This window comes from Tachysurus fulvidraco, chromosome 17 (genome assembly GCF_022655615.1).
Source record: "Tachysurus fulvidraco isolate hzauxx_2018 chromosome 17, HZAU_PFXX_2.0, whole genome shotgun sequence".
Taxonomy (NCBI): Eukaryota; Metazoa; Chordata; class Actinopteri; order Siluriformes; family Bagridae; genus Tachysurus; species Tachysurus fulvidraco.
The window spans coordinates 14,815,231-14,832,916 of record NC_062534.1 but is presented as its reverse complement, the minus strand read 5'-3'; positions in this window follow the sequence as shown (position 1 = coordinate 14,832,916).

The following is a 17,686-nucleotide window of genomic DNA, read 5'->3' as shown; positions in this document are numbered from 1 at the left end:
ACAATCTGTTAAGAAATACTCATATGAATGTATTTAAATGTGAATCCACCACACCGTTTGCTTCATTATATGGTATATATCTTCTTTATAAACTTCTAATTGTCTTTGTAGTTTTTTGATGACTATTTTGTAGTTTTTACTGTAAACTAAAGCTTCAGTAACACTGAATCCTTTCAACACATATGTATGGAGATAAAGTAGCCATTTGTAAGGTAATATTTACGTACCGTATACATTTCGCACTGGACAACAGTTACTGAGTTAAAACCAATGTTGTGCTTAGTACTTCTTTGCTATGAAGTTATTTTCATTACCCTTTTCAACACTACATTTTCTTGTGGTAATCTACTGTATATTAGCTTATTCTTACCAGTGGCATGCTATTTCCAGCATCAAAGCTGTTGAGTTAACTATGTGTGGGCGAGAAGTCAGTAGGGGTGGAGCGTTGGAGTTCTGTGAAAGGACATGGCAAAACAATTGTAATCAGTGCTCATTACCTAATTATCCAACAGAGGCTAGAGCAGAAATCCTATCCAGGAGGCAGGCATAGAAAGAATCACACACACACACACACACACACACACACACACACACACACACACACACACACACACACACACACACACACACACACACACACACACACACACACACACACACACACACACATTGCTCTACACATACAAGATCGCATGACACTTAACTGAATTGAGCGGAAACTTGGTAGTACCAATATCAACTGAAAACGTTTCCCAATTTGAGGTCATAATACAATTTCCACTTGTCCAAGTTTGTAGAGAATCCGTTTCAAGCTTCTGGAAAGGCATATAATTTGGGGGTGTCTTTGGACTTTGTGCTGGTGTTGGGGTTTGCTGGAGCTGCAGCCTGGGGGGGAACAGCTGCTGATTAGAGAGCAGGAAGCATAGCCAGTACCAGCCTGGGTTAATGAGAGAAGATAAATGAATAGGCATACATCAGCTTTATTGTGCAAGGTCCTACCATTACAAAGGATTTATTTAGCAATAGATTTTGGAAGATGAAACCAATGACTCATTAAGGAATGCAGAAAAGAGTCCAAATGTATTTTGTGATTTCACTGCCTTTTAGCTGCCTTGGTTGGGCTGGATAAATGCTATCCAGGTGTGTGTGTGTGCTTGTGTAAGAAAGAGAGAGAGAGGGAGATTTGGTGGGCAAGATATGAATTACCATCCATTTGCTTTCGATGAAAATGCTGTATGGATATCAGACCTCAGCAATTGCATACAGTATCAGTCTCCATGGCCAAAATGTGCACATTCAATTTCCCTGCAGTATAAATCTTGTGCGATGAATACGTCTCAGGAGATGAATATATTTTGAGCGATGTTTGACCTTGTGAACTTTCTGCTATGACACTCTCCCATCCATGCTGAATCAAACCAGCTTCTTCCACCAATATCGATGAGTAAATATGTGTCTTATCGATCTCAAGCAGGCCTCTTTGACAGCGAACACACATTTGCTATTCAGAGAGGTGTGTTGTGTTATCGTTATGCTAATGGATAATGGATAGAGCATGACAGATAATAAGGAGTCCGGCATTCACCTCATGCAGAGCTGTTGTGTCTAACGATATCTGTAAACTTCCTTTTTTCCCCTGATTGTTGGCATTCTTCACCACCATGTCAAACCCTACAACAGAAAAGATGAATCTTAATAGGCTCAACACTATGTACACAAACATCCTCTTATACAGGCTTAACCTGTTTATAATGTGACAGATTTGTACCAAGCTCTTTCAAATGTTATCTTTCACCAAAATTCTCCATATTGAGTTGAAGGTCAAATGAACACCTTTCAGGTTAAATAAAACTGATTTGCTGGCTGTCCCATAGTACTAGAATAGGAAGTAACCTCTATGTTTGACCCGTAGAGAACAAAAGCATTCTCCAGCCATCATCATGATATAAAATTCCACGCCTACAAGTTTCAATGGAAAAAAACGCTCATTTCTCCTTCAAAAGTGTCATGTATAAATGGACCTTTTGCTGCTGAATAAGACTCAGTAAAGTGCACAGACATCAACTATCCATATAAGAGCTCTTCAATCTAAGACTTCATAAGCATTTATGGAAATGAAACTCCGGATTCACTCGGCCTCTGATCTCAATGAAATAGGAAGCAAAATGAGATGAGAGCTAGGCTGAGAAAATTTTGACAATTGCTGCCTTAAATCACATCTGACTGTACAATTGATCTTGTTTCTTGTGATAAAGACCTGCCGAGGAATAAAAGAGAGAGAGAGAGAGAAAGAGAGAGAGAGAGAGAGAGAGAGAGAGAGAGAGAGAGAGAGACTACACATCTACTGATTACACCTGTTTTTTTTCTTAGTAATTCATTCATTCATTCATTCATTCATTCATTCATTCATTCACTCATTCATTCAAACAATCTTCAGTAACTGTGTTATCCTTGAGCAAACCATAGCCAGGAATATTTTGATAGAAATAACATGACTGTTAAGTTTCATCAGTCAAAATGTTATCCAAAATTAAAATATTTGATCATACTACAATTAGTATGACTAATTGTCCTCTCTATATTTAAGGCAAAAACTGTTTTAGGATATTTATGTTCTTGTGCTGAAAAATTAAAAGCATTAATCGATGCAATAACTATGCATAATAAATCTGTGTATCATATAAAACCAATTAAAGACATACAAATTCTGAGAATGTATTTGAATGAACTGGTGGCGCAGCTGAAACCATTGGTTCTGAAGCTTTGTGATGGATGAAGGACATGAGGCCTACAGCAGAGATTTTTCCACCATGTTCAACTCCTACCTCTTTACTGAATCTACATCAGCCTCATGCACCACTGATCTGAGTCTAAACTAGCTGCCTGGGTCTGAATAGCGATGTGCAACCTGCAGCTTTGAAAATGTCCTTTCACACAGCACTGGTCACAACGGGATTCAATCTGCCACTGCGCAATGATTTTATACAACCTTTATTTAATTTAAAGCAGGATAAGAACTGTAGAAGGAATTCATTTGGGAGCAGGCAGGAGCGGGATTAAAAACATGTCATGTGATCTAATAAAGATCCGTTAAAGAAAAAAAATACTAATAAATAAATAAATAAAGAATTTTCTTTATGTGGTCTTGCAGCAGACTGAAGAATTGACTTAATCCAGACTAAAATCTAAAATATAACATCATTTATTTAACTTGCTTTCTAACCATCTGACGTTTTGATTTTCCCCACTGCTCTCAGTAGTCAACAGCTTCCCATATTAATGATTAACTAATATGTTAGTTCACCAGTTCATACATCCCCTAGTTTTTATGAGGTAGGAGAAAACCAAAGTATCCAGTGTGAACAATTCTTTGCATCTCCACACAGACACTAAACTGAATTCATGATCAAACCTGGGGATCCTGTAACTGATGTCACTATCCTCCTCATTAGCTTTTACCTGCTGTACAGACCACCTGCATATCTGCTGCCTGGCCCACATATTGCTCTCTTCATTTCCTCTTCTCATTTTATTGCATAGCTCTCATCAAGGGGGAAAAGGGAAGGCTGGTTATTATTAGATTGAGTTGCAATCTCAATCACTCCTTCTGTGTGATAAATTGTTTGTTGCTTCTGGAACCCTTGAAACACTGTTTATTGAAAAGCCTCCGTGAAGCTGTGAAATGATTTCCTCTATTCAAATGGAATTATAGGCCCTAGAATAATTGGATGTTGGAGATGTGGATACGGTGGGACTTGTGTTTGAATCAAACAATGCCTGCGGTGTGCTTGCTTTGCCAGCCTCAGTGATCAGTAATCAGAAGCATACTGATGTCCACTGTCTCACCATGAGTCTATTTCAGCACATTCTCGCCTCCAGCCAACATAAGGTTGGCAGAGCTGCACTGACTCTTAGAAGCTTCTGGAAAATGGAACTGAATTAATCTCCTCCTCCTATGAGTCAGGGGCCCGAGATTTCTTAGTTCAAGATAGCCTGCGAGTCTCTTCCTCTGCAATTCTGTTCTCAACCTTTATCATTTATCATCATCATCATCTTTATCATTATCATAATTGCACTGAGATTCTAAATCAATTTCTAATTCAAGAAATCAGAGAAAACCCAGACTATTCTCTGTGACTGAATGGTGGTCTTAGAAATCATTAGAAATGTATTCAAACAGTAAATGCGAACCGTACTGGATGTGTTCAGTATGAGGATATTGTAAATAAAAGTCTTGGTATGAGCCGTAAAACTCTACAGCATCTGATTAAGACTGAAACGCAAATGAGTTTTTGGAAGTATCTATGTGCAGGAATAATCAGCTGCAGAAGGTGAGTCACATGTCCATATATTATATGCTGTATATTTAAATAGCAGCTTTTATTTTGTGTATAAATAAAACACAGTTATCAGCAAACTCTTCAGTATAGAAGTGAAAGCCAAATTACAGGGGGAAAGGGTGGATATAAAAAAGTATATGGGGCCTAGAACATCAACACTGTGGGTGTTACTATCTCAGGATCTAATCAGAACAGTTCAAAGCCAGTCTCGGTGTGGCAGACCTGAGGCTTTCTGATTCGACTCAAGATTGAGAAAGCACATGGAAGATAATCTCCTTAGCTGAACAGAGGTTTACGGCCGCTGATGTTTCTGACCCAGGATCAGTGTATTATAGACTCAGAGACAGACGTGCCTTGTGCCAGGCACTCCATCACCATGAGGGAGGAGTATTGAGACTTCCTGCCACTGTAGACCACAGTCCATCATTCTCAATCTTCTGGATTACAGGCATCTGGATGCATTTGTGTCCCCGAATGTTATATGTCCCTTTAAGGAAATTGCAAAGTCGAACATCCCATCGTCAAAGTCCATTTTTTTGGAATAAAGTCTACATTATTAATAATACATACACACACACACACACACACACACACACACACACACACACACACACACACACACACACACACACACACACACACACACACACATATAATGTATGTTTTAATCTTTTAAGATTTTTAACATTTTTAGTATCCAAAGGTAAACATATGGTTAGATTTAAGGCTAGGCATGCAATCAAATAGCTGCATTAATTATTATGGCAATAAAATGTCAATCATGTAACAGGTAACTCAATCAGGTGTGTGTGTATACATGCGCCACATAAGAGAAAAGATTCTGGAGACAACGTGCTTTAGGAGAAAATGATGCATGAAGTAACATTGTTCAGCATATACATGACATCACACTTGCCATAGAATTTCACCCTGGATAACTGTCTATTTTGGAATCAATAATTTTAAAATCAATGCTTCTTTTTATTCTCTTAAGAATGAGTTGTTGTTTTAGAGAGCTTGTTGAAGGATATTTACAGTATAAGATCTTTGGAGGGTGTCCTGTATGTACACATATTTTCAGAAATGAACTCAATTTGCTTAGAGAGCTGAAACATTCCACTTTTGCATTTTAGACCTGATGGGACAGCAGAGTGCGTTGGCACCTGGACAGTCGTCCCTGCTTTAACACTCACAGCTAAGCTGCCTGTGATGATTCAAAGCCATCAACTGCTGTTCCCCCAGAAATACACAGCCAAATTGGACACTTCACACACACTTTCACCTCCTTGATGGTAATTGCCTCCCAGCTCAGCTGGGCCCATCATGGCAGGGCGGATGCACACAGAACAGATGGACTCTTCAGCAGGGTGCTTTTGCTCCTCTTTCTCTCTCTCTCTCTCTCTCTCTCTCTCTCTCTCTCTCTCTCTCTCTCTCTCTCTCTCTCTCTCTCTCTCTCTCTCTCTCTCTTTCTCTCTCTATCTATCTTACATTAAGCCACAGTGTTTGGAAACCTCACTGGAAATTGCTTGCTCACTATGCAAACAGTGCCCAGACTGAATGCTGGTCAAACATGGCCACTGAGCTCTGGATATTACAGTACACCTACTTTGCATTGGTTGGACCACAGCTAAACTGGAGAGCCATGCAAGTACACTAGAATGTGCATTTTTTGGTCATTAATTTACAGAGCAACACAAGGTCTGAAAGGGAGGACAGTGTGTGTGCAAGTACAGGTATAGCCGATTTGTACGAAAACCAAAAATCTCATAATATGCAGACCATTATCTCTGTTTGCTATTTAGTTAGTGCTCATGGTGCTATTAAAAATCTGTGATGTCCAGGTTTTTAGTCAATTGTAAATTGAGTGCCTATACAGACAGCTTTAATTTATGATAATACAAAATCTATATAACTAGTCTTATTAGTCTTCTTGCATCTTTTGTTTGGAAAAGGAAAAATCCAAATTGAACTTGCGTATCAGTATTTTATAATTAATCTTTGATATTCAGTGGCAAGATTACTTTTATAATGAAATTCTTAATTGATCTTTTTAGTTTAATGTACTGTGATTGACATTTTGGTCAGTTTGGTGTGGTTTTGTATGCTACTGAATATGCCTTTCCGCTATTTGTTTATAATGGTGATACTTTGCTTAATCTCTGCCTAAAATGACAGCTCTAACTGCTTTTTAGTCTGCCCATCTTCTCCTCTGTATACATTATCCAAAAGTTCCAAAAGCATTCCAAACAAAACACCATTGTAACTGCACTACTAATGTGCCCATGTGACAACAGAGCTGCACACAGCTTAACACAACACTACCAGTAATACATCACCAGCCTGCTCTATATGGCCAAAAATACACTGTATATCTGAAATATATGCCAGCACCTCCCTATCACACCCATATGTACACCTTCTTCAAACTGTTGCCGCAAATTTATACGTACACGATTGTCTAGAATGACTTTGTGAGTTGTAGAACTGACCTCAACAAATTCTGAACACCATTGGAATAAACTGGAATGCTAAATGCATGCCAGGCCTTCTATCCCCATCAACAGTGCTTAATCTCACTAACTCACTTGCGGTTGAATGATCACAAATCTACACAGCTGTGCTCCAAAATCTAGTGGAAAGCCTTTCCAGAAGAGAGCAGGCTGTTATAGCTGCAGAAGGGTTTATCGGGTCCATATATATATATTACTACCCATGAAATGGGTTTTGGAATGGGATGTTCAACAAGCATTTATAGGTGTGATGGTCATCCATATAGTGAACATCCTTTCATCCATATAGTGAACATCCTTTCATCCATACAGTATACAAATTATCACCAGAATCCTTAGACACGTACAGAATGTTTTTCGGTGTAACATATTTTGTGTGTTTCAGGGTTGAGCTTTCCCTTAAATGATGATGGTGTAATTTTACAGCAGACACAATAAGCCTGTATGTTTTACAATATGCTCCCATGTTAGTGGTGCAGTATTTTACAGAGAATTGTGTGGTGCACTTGATGTGGTTGCCAAACTGAATTCTTCACCTGGACTCTATTTCTGAGTACTATACATGGCACAGACATACTGTAGTTTCTAGCTAGAAACAACACTGAATACAATACCCCTGTTTTTATGCAGTGAATGCCCTTAACCTACACAACACACAAGCTTTATTTATGCCCGTAGCCTTACTTTGACAGCTTCTATCGAGACAGTGTAGGAGTAAAAATCTAATTGGTTCAATGCATTTTATGTCATCATATACAGTGTAGTAGTAATGTATTTTTAGAATAATCTGATGGTCACAGTAAGACCTATGCATGATCTTTTGTTATTACACCAGTGCCAAAAAAGACAAATGTGATTGCTTCACTCCCTGTCTGCATACTTTACCTTCACTTAACTGTATGTATAGAGCATGGTGCAAACACGATGCTGTGTCTGGTGTAAATTGAGCTTCAGTAAAGGAATGGTGTATATATGCATTAAAATTTTTTATTCGTATAAAGTGCAATCTGAATCTGTTGAAGAAACTTTTACCTCAGCACCTCAGCGTTTATTTACAAGCTCTACATGGCAAGACATCACCACATTCATGTTCTGTGTAATTACTGCAGCTGAAGGAAAAAAGTAGCACATTAAACACCTTCAGCTGATGTAACTTGTTCATGTTGTGCTAATTTACAATCAGTAGTCTTATTAAAACATACCATGCTTTTTATTGCTGCTATTGCTTCCAGACACCTCTGTACAGCCATTATCTTCTGACAGGGAGATGGCCTCATCTCATATTGACCCTGTGTTCTGCTCATTTATGCTTCTCGTTTATGTGGGCAGTAAAATCCTGTCCATCTCGAACCCACATTGACTCACAAGTTACCTTGAAAGAAAGTGCAACTTAAAGATATATGCCAAAGACAAAGAAAGCTGTTTCTAAAGCGGGATTCTCAGTTAAAGTTGTCGAATGGTGTGTTCTGGCATGTTTTATTCATCTTTCTCTGTATGTGTCTGTCTATGAGCGAATGTGTACAGAATTCAAAACGGCCGTTGCGTGCTGCGTTAGGCAAAGAGAGGCTGTATATGGATTGGTACCCCTGTGGTGACAGAAATGGAAGCTTGGGTAATGTAGTTATTTCCTAGCTACACATGTGGTGACTGTATCAAGAGCTATGAGCCACATTGATAGCTAGAGCTCATGGGGCAGGTGATCCTATTGCACCATTCCTCAAGAGGGGTTAGAGCTCATAGGCTTTGCATACACTCAGACATGACTCTTCCTCTGATAGAAGTGTCTATCATAAATGTATTCTCTTTCTTCCTGGGTTTACATGGGCAGTGATATCTAGTTTGCTTTATGACAAAAAGTTGCAGGAAAAATAAATGAAAGAGGTTGATGGTAGCGTTTGTTATAGGACCCACCCTCCTTCTCCCCAACTGCCACCAGCCAGCAGGCCTGTCCACCTCATGCTGCTCCTGGGACCATTCAGACCTGGTAATTTAGAAACCAAATTGCTAAGAGTGTTCGGAAACAGAGGGGCATCTAAGGGAAGGAGGAAAAAAAGGTTGGTGGCTGCATGGTGCTTGATTTGTGAAGCAGTAGGGGGATGTGGTAATTTTTCGGGGAGACAAATGTTGCAGAATTTTGCAGATGGCTTTGTTTGTGAGTGTGTGCACTCCAGGTGGTTCAATATGAGGAAGGAGAGTTTGTCAGGTAGAACAATAAAAGGATCATATTGTACCTGTGTGATACAGCCTTTCGCACCATCATCCACTGTGATTCTCAGAATGAAGCTGTCAGATGCTCTGAGATAAATTAAATGGTACCCAAAGAACGCAATCAAAGAGAGGAATGGGGGATCCTAACACCTGTGCTTTGTTGTGTACATAGCAATGCCATTTATTTATTATGCTTTACAAAGTCTGCTTTGTTCCTACGTGTGTTAGTACGTGTAAAGATTTCCTTCAATCTACACATTTTATGTTTCAAGCTACATTTATCTGAACGATACGACCAGGATTTTGTTAAATGTCATCAAGTATTTCCTGTCAGAGTGTAACATTAGTTCAACATATTAGTATGCAAGTATTCAAGTCTTAAAATGTGTCAGTTACAGTTACAATTCCTCAAATCTTGCTAATGTGACACGCTCATGTAGGTTTATTCTCTACAACATCAAAAGGATTTGGCCATTTTTCTCCACACAGGATGCTCAGGTGCCTGTGTAGTCTGAACTACTGCAACTGACTACTGGCAGGTCTACTATGAACATGCACCTGGTGACTTGTTTTCTACCTGCCTAAGTTTCAGCACAGGTATCTGCATGCATCAGATTCAAAAGACTGATGATTGCCTACAAAGCACAAAATGGACCAGCTCTCCCTTACCTCCCTCTTACCTCAAAGTTCTTATCACACCTCACTCACTCAGCTCTACCAGCACTGCTCAATTGACACCACCATCTCTCAGGGTAAGAGATAGGTATACATCAAGACTCTTCTTTTTTCTGTTCAGCGAGGTGGTGGAATGAACTTCCCCTAGATGTCCAAACAGCTGATTCACTAGCTATCTTCAAACGACAGGTAAAGACTTCCAGAAACACTTAAACTAGCACTTACTCTCATTGTTTGTTTCATATGTATATTAAAAAAACTCAGAACAGAGTTTTATCCTTAGTCTGTAACCTAGTGTATTTACTGATAGAGACTATAAAGTAATTTTGCACGTCATTCTGGATAAGGGTGTCTGCCAAATGCAATAATAAATAAATTAAATGTAAATGTTATCGAAACAATGTACACCAACTGCACTTGTTAACATAAAAGGCAAGAAAACTAGCATCAACAAAAAGAAAGATAGATAGGAATACTTCTATTTTCCAATCATATAACTTACCTATACCGTAACCCTACCTCTGTAAAGCTGACTTATTTTTGTCTTTATATTTAAATATTACTTCTTAAATGAAACGAACAAATACAAAGATTGCCGTGATTAAAATTATCCACGTGATCTGCTTACATCATAAATTAGTTCAGATTAACACAGAAAGTGGCAAACTCAGAAACATGTGCTTGAAGTAATAAGACTGATTCAGTCTATTAGCAGCTTTCATATGTATTTCACAATTGCGACTATGATGTATTCAGCTGTACTGTGAGTTTGAGACAATCTTCCTATTAAAGGCTTTTAGACACATATTGTAGCAATGGTCACAGTAGGAGATGTTAATAAAAAAACTAATTCTGACATTGCCAGAATTTTATCATTGAAAGTCTTTGGTGGCAAATGGCATTGTAATAAGGGAATAACAGAACAGCATGATTTCTAATAGATTATTCAGTTGGCAGCAGGGTATCATGCCCACTACTCCTACCTTCATCACAGTACACCACAATTCATAATGCACTCTGTTCATTATCATGGGTCCCTTTTCATCTCCTGAAACATTATTCCAGGTTTAACATATGTTCAAGCAATATAGTCAATCAGTGTTGAGTTGTTTATGCCAATATGTCCCCATTAGTTCAGTGAGAAGGAAATGTTTTAGGTGAATAACAATATGTGATGCTGCCATGGAAATTGGAATAAGGTTCTCTGAATAACCATCAACACATTATGGATGGAATATTACTAAAATGAAAAGACATGGCTGAAATTAGATACAGCATATGTACACGCTTCAGACTGCGTATAGGTCTAAGCGTGTGAGAAGAAATAACAATAATTAGCCATCTAACTGTTAATGATAATGAGCTAGCTAGAGAACTTGCTGGTGAGGAGGCTAATACTGACACAATAACATTAATAACACTAGTGTAAAATACTGTCAAGACAACATTTTGATTTTGTTATTAATAAATGCAAAATAATAAAACTTTTATGTAAATGTGATCTACAGGCCTTTTGAAAGTCTCTCTAATGCTTCTTGGCTGCAATGTGGCACCAGAGAGGTTGCACAAGAGCAACAAAGCTTGGAACCAAAACCAATTCCACTAGTTACATTTCTGGGTTTGATCAGAGCCAGTTTTGAGCTTGGACACTGGCAAAGCCAAAGGTGAGACCCTGGTCATAGGGCACATGACTGCACTCTAAGCACGCATCTTTGCTCCATGAGCCATGGAGGCCTTTAATATCCTGCTATTATACACCTTGACCAAGAGTACAGGCTGAGGGCAAAAGGGCAGAGACTCTAAAGACATATCTGTACATGTTTCTGCTGGCAGCTTAAGACAGGGAAATGAAAAAGGTTGGTATATGGAGATAACAAAATGGTAAAATACTATATCATTTACACAGTGGTTTTATTGTATTAAATGTATGATTCTGCTTTTAACTTTTGGGTCTTTGGTTTTAATTTAACACTGCCATACTCCAAGAATAAAAATGCCTTAATGGCCTTTAAGCCTTTCAGTTTGTGTAGGGCTTTTGAATTTGTGACATAGTAGGAAAGGAAAGAGCCAGGTTTGTATCCTATTTCTTTTTATCATCTAGTAATTTAGAGTGGCATTCGGAGCCTTGCAGTGTATAATTGTCTCTCGATTAATCGGACAGACAGTGTGAAATTGATCTAAATAAACTTAACGATGTCATCCAGTCACCATAAACCTAGGGAGAAGGTTCACACATAAAGCTGTCTGAATGCTTCATCTTTGTGTCATTAGTCACGCACAGCAATCATTGGAAAGATGAGCTTCGGCTCGCAGATACTTTTAAGATAGAAATTAGGATGATAATGAACTGTTCGTCACATTTAAATCAAACCGATTTTATCACCATGAATATGTCCTCTCTTTTTTGGTACGCTTTGTTTGCATGGCTGGTGAAGGAAGGACATTGATGTGAAATGCCCTGTTTCTTTTGAAAATTGATATTAAATAGTCTCAGTAATAGGAACACCTACTGTATACACCTAATCATTCATGCAATTATAAATCTGCTAATCATGGGGCAGCAGAAAATGCATAAACCCATACAGATACAAGTCAATAACCTCAACCATCAATCATCAGAATATGGAAAATGTGATCTTAGTGACATAGACCGCAGCCTATTAGTGCCAGATGGGCTTTTTAAGTATCTCAGCAATTACTAATCTCCTGTAATTTTCATGCACAAAAGTTGTTTACATTGTTTGTTATGAAAACAAAAGAAAACTAAATCTCAGGCTAAAGTAACCACAAGCTCAGCAAAACTGGACATTTGATGTCTCCTGGTCTGACAAATCTTCTACTGCGCCATGCAGACGGTAGTAATTTGGCATCAACAGTGTGAATCGATGGACCCAACTTTCATCTTGTCAACAATCCAGGCTGGTGGAGGTGGTGTAATGTTGTGGGGAATGTTTATTGGCACAGTTTAGGCTTGTTAATTCCGCTCAGTCTTTGCTCCCATGCCACAGCCTACTGTTGATGTCCATGTGCATCCGTTTATGGCAACAATTTACCCATCTTCTCATGGCTGTTTCCAGCATGATAATGCACCTTCACAAAACACAATCCTGTGGATGTGGTAGGACATGTGTCACTGACAAATCCGAAGAAATTATCTGATGCAATAATCTCAACAAGGATTAGAATTCCCAACAATATTTCCATCACATGAAGAAATAAATACGAAATTTATTTGTAAAGTGCTTTTAACAATTCACATTGTCTCAAAGCAGCTTTACAAAAGCATAGAAACAAACAAAATAATAAATTAAATAAATAAAATAAGAATAAAAATAAACAAAGAAATACATACATTTAAAGTTTCAACTTAGTTATGACATATTAAATATTCATTAAAAATAATAATTATTATATATTTCTAACATCTATCTAACATCTATCTAACATTCCTCTACTAGATTATACGAGGAAGAAATGAACTCAAATGCGGTCCTACCTAAGATTAGTATGTTCTTAATAAATTTGCTGGTGAGGAATCATTGAAAATCTTAACAAACTGGAAAAAAAAACTATGAAAGTCTGTGTTGATAGAATAATTCTGACTTTAGTACATATGAGACTGATTGGATTGTATGTAAAAATGAGTCCTATGTAAAACATTAAAATGTTACACTGGTAAGCAAAGGACAAGGTAGAAGTCATCCATGCCAGCACAGTCACCCATCCAGTCTCCTGTAAAAATCCATTTCAAGCTCTTGCTCCCAATTACATTTGGTCTGGTTCGGTGCTAATGACTCAGAAGATATTAAAAGATTATACTTTTCTCAATTCCTACATAAAGACTGTGGCAGGACCATGACTCAAATTAGCCTTTGAGGTTATATTTCGTTTGCAGTGATTAATGAGCTATGATCTGAAAATACAGCACTAATGATCTGTCCACCATAATTGGTCTAACTCATGGATAAAGCTCCATGTCATTTGAAAGTGTCTATCAAATATGTATGGGTATGATTGAGTTTGACTGTACTATGAAGCAGCAGAGTGGCACAAAGGAAATTACATTTCCGCGACAAAATGCTGGGAAAACGTGCCAGCCGTGGTCATTCAGATTAATATCCATGCCAGAGAACTGAAACAATACTTTCTTGTTATTCTATATACAATCTCTATTTGAAATATATTACACATATGTACAAAAAAAAATAAATACTGTCCCTTTTTTCTGAAATACATGGCATGTCAACACACTTAAAAGTGCAGTCAAGGATATTATTGCACACATTGTGGTTCCCCTTTAAAATGAACGATTCAGTAGCTCACCTTGGGTCTTGTCAAACTCTGAATAAACTACCGCCGCATGTAAACTATTCACTTTATGCAACACTGGCTTTATTGTGTTGCTGCGTGTGGATTGAACGGGTGGGACCGATGTATGATTTAACATTTCCCTCTTGACATGGCAACATATGTTTCACTAAACAAGACCCTGTTGTCTTGGTCTGCTCACAGCTTAGATTATTGCAATGCTGGAGCCCAGATGGTTATTGCTCCAGAAAGTGGTCTTTGGAGAAATTTGAATGGAGTTATTAGTTAGCTTTTTTAGAGAGATGAGGTTGAATAAGGTCTAAACAACAAACCCAGAGGTGTGTATGATTCTTCTGATTGTGTGGCATAATCATTTCATTTCACCATAACATTTATAATGTTTTAACGCAAATATCTGATTTGCTTTTTTTCTTTTCATTTAGATGACACCCACATTTACAGGCGGTTATCTTTGTTTTGGGATCATTCTGTATCTTAATTCTGAATTATTCTTATCATACAATATTTTACACACAAGTAGAGAGCGGTTTTGCGAAGATAATAGGGAACCCTAAAGTCCTTACATTGCTCTGTATATCCATTTAAATGAATAACCTGTGGATGGTTGATTCACAATATGTTAATTGTTGTCTAGTATCACCTCTTATTAACCACCGATCTCCTTCCTTTCCTCTCTCTGACACCCACATTATTGTAGTTCATTACCACATTTGTTCATCAAGACTGCCTTAAAGAAAATGCTTATTTATGAGACTTTTTAAAGACATTTAAGAACGTCTGTTTCAAACACTTGTGTAGTAGATCTGGGTTTAAGCTAACACTCATAAAGGCTTGGACAGAACTGGGGAGAATCTGTGCTCTACAGGATGAACTTAAAACATGTATTTTTTGACCCTCTCCATGCCATGCTCATGTTCCCATTATACTGATACCAAATAGTAGCAGACAATAATCTACTGATTAATTAAAGCAATTGTGTTTCAGAATGTCTAGAAAGAAACAGAGCTTAAAGATTTATGGCACATTTAAAGCACCAGGATTATCCTTTTTTTGGCCAATCTGTCTAATTTGTGTACAAGAGCTGTTTAACTTGGGTTTACTTCCATTCTTCTTAATTATGACAAAAACATGAAATACCAACATGTCGAGCACCTAAGTGATTTGTTGCTTGAAAATAGTTTACAACATTCTTGATGAAACTATATCAAGTACAAGCAGTTAATTTAGTGTCCATCTTCATCCTCCTTTTTTTTTTTTTTAAGCAGCTCCTGCAAATTTAATCTGGCTTTATTTCATTCAGTGTTTTTTTTGTTTAACAGCAAATGATGTACTGTTCACACAACAACTCTATCCCAGACCAATTAGCACTGGATTTTTGCCCTATTTGTGTTTCTGCAGCGGTAAAGAGGTAGAGGGGGTGGAGAGAGAAATACCCTTTGGAACTTGTCTAAAACATGACTATCAAGAGGGCTTGTTAACACATACAAGGAGTCCAGCACAAACCTGAGATTCTTCGAGCACGTTCTTCTTACGTGTGCAATACAATTGCTTTGATCACTTTGTCTCAACAAGCATGTTTCTTCATATTCAGCACGTTGCCAATAAAACTTTGCACATTGCATCTTTATTTGAAACAATTTCTATTGAATACTTTTTTGTCTAAAATTACATTTGTATACTGTCCATATTCAATACAGGGACACGGTCTAATATGTGAGAAAGTTCTTTGTATTTCTAACGATTTATTTTTTTGTCCTTTTAGCCTGTTTTGATATTTAAGGACTAGCATTATTCTGTTCTCTGTCTCTGCCATATATATTTCACATACTGTTCCACCTTTAATATGCACCAAGGTCCATTTTCAGTTAATGTGAATGTCCTTGCAGGACGAGGCTGACTTTGAAAAATCTGCGTCTCCTAGTGGTGCAGTCCAGTGGCTCAGCTCCAAAGGGGGCAGTTACAATGCCATAAGTGGGATGTTGATTTCATTTGCAGAAGCCACATTTACTTTCCCAGCTGCCAGCCTGGTGTTAGCTGTTGGGGGCATTGCTTTATTATGGGAAGTGGAGCCCAGATGAGGTGAGTTGATGACGGGAAGGGGTATTAGGACCTGGATGGAAGGGCAGAAAGGTGATTTAGAGGCTTTAAAGCAGCAGGTAAACGGGTGAGAATGTTTCTGCTGAGAAAAGCACTTCTTGTTTTGGTGAGACCGAGGTCACAAGCTCTTACCCTTATCTCAGAATGGGTGGTTATACTGTACATATTCAACTCTCTCTCTCTCTCTCTCTCTCTCTCTCTCTCTCTCTCTCTCTCTCTCTCTCTCTCTCTCTCTCTCTCTCTCTTGCTCTCTCTTGCTCTCTCTCTGTCTCTCTCGCTTTCTCTCTCTCTCTCAAAGACACTTTAGTATCTTTCAGACTGAGTACACATCTTTATATTTAAACTGTATATCAGAGCTACTTTACTATAAGCGTGATTATTTGATCGATACTAAATCGCTTTCCTGAACTTCTGCTATCTGATGTTCTGCAGCTCTGTAATTTTGAATCATGTGCAAAGTTTACTTGATCATTTTCTTTTGTGGAATTGGATCAATTGCTTTTGTAAGGGATAACTAATGCCATAACAAACTGTATAAAAATCAAAAACAGGATGGTGTAAATGTTCTGTTTACTAAAGAATGACACATTTTAATCAGATTATTGTTATGTTTAGCATTATGGAAATTCTCTCTCTCTCTCTCTCTCTCTCTCTCTCTCTCTCTCTCTCTCTCTCTCTCTCTCTCTCTCTCTCTCTCTCTCTCCCTAAATGAAGTTGTTTTCTCCTATGCTACACCCTTCACCCTGATGATGTTCTTATTTCACAAAACTTAAAGTTACATCATTACCCTTGACAGTAATAAAATCCCTGGAACTGGAGAAAACTTAAATTCATTACTATGGAGCATCCACCATAAAGGTCTGTATGTTGGTACTATAGGAACAATAATCTATAATATATGTAATTATCAGTGATGCTCTCAGGGACAATTAAATCAACATTATCTGAATGATCTTTTTTAAGTGACCTTGTACCAATGTAATATAATATCTAAGATGCTAATCAGGGATTCTTTGACTCAAAAATGACCCTTATCCCAGTTTCCCTTAGTCGGTAAGCCTCACGTCCCCACACTGCAGTCTGTCACTCTCAGTAAGCATCTCTTGTTCTGAAGGGCAGCATCACAAGCAGGTTCTAAGGCCTCCTGTCTTTTGTCTATAGATATGAAAGCCTCTTGTCTTTCTTTTTTCTTGACTTTGTACACGGGATGGGGTTCAAAAGCTCAACGAAAGAGCAAGAACACAAAAAGGTAGCAGACTTTTGGACTTCTTTATTACAGTATATGCCATCACCGGTCACCTTTAGGTCAGTGCTTCCCTCTAGACTTCACAGCCAGTAAAGGTCTGTACCCCTACTGACATTTCCCTTCTTATTGTAATTCAGCTTTTCGTAAAAGTCGAGAAAGCGGCGTATCTCAGACAGGTCAGGTGCCTGATATACCCCACTTATGCTCTGGTGCACACCTCACTTTGTATCGACATGAATAAAAAATATTATTTCTAATGCCAGCTGTAAGTAAATATACAG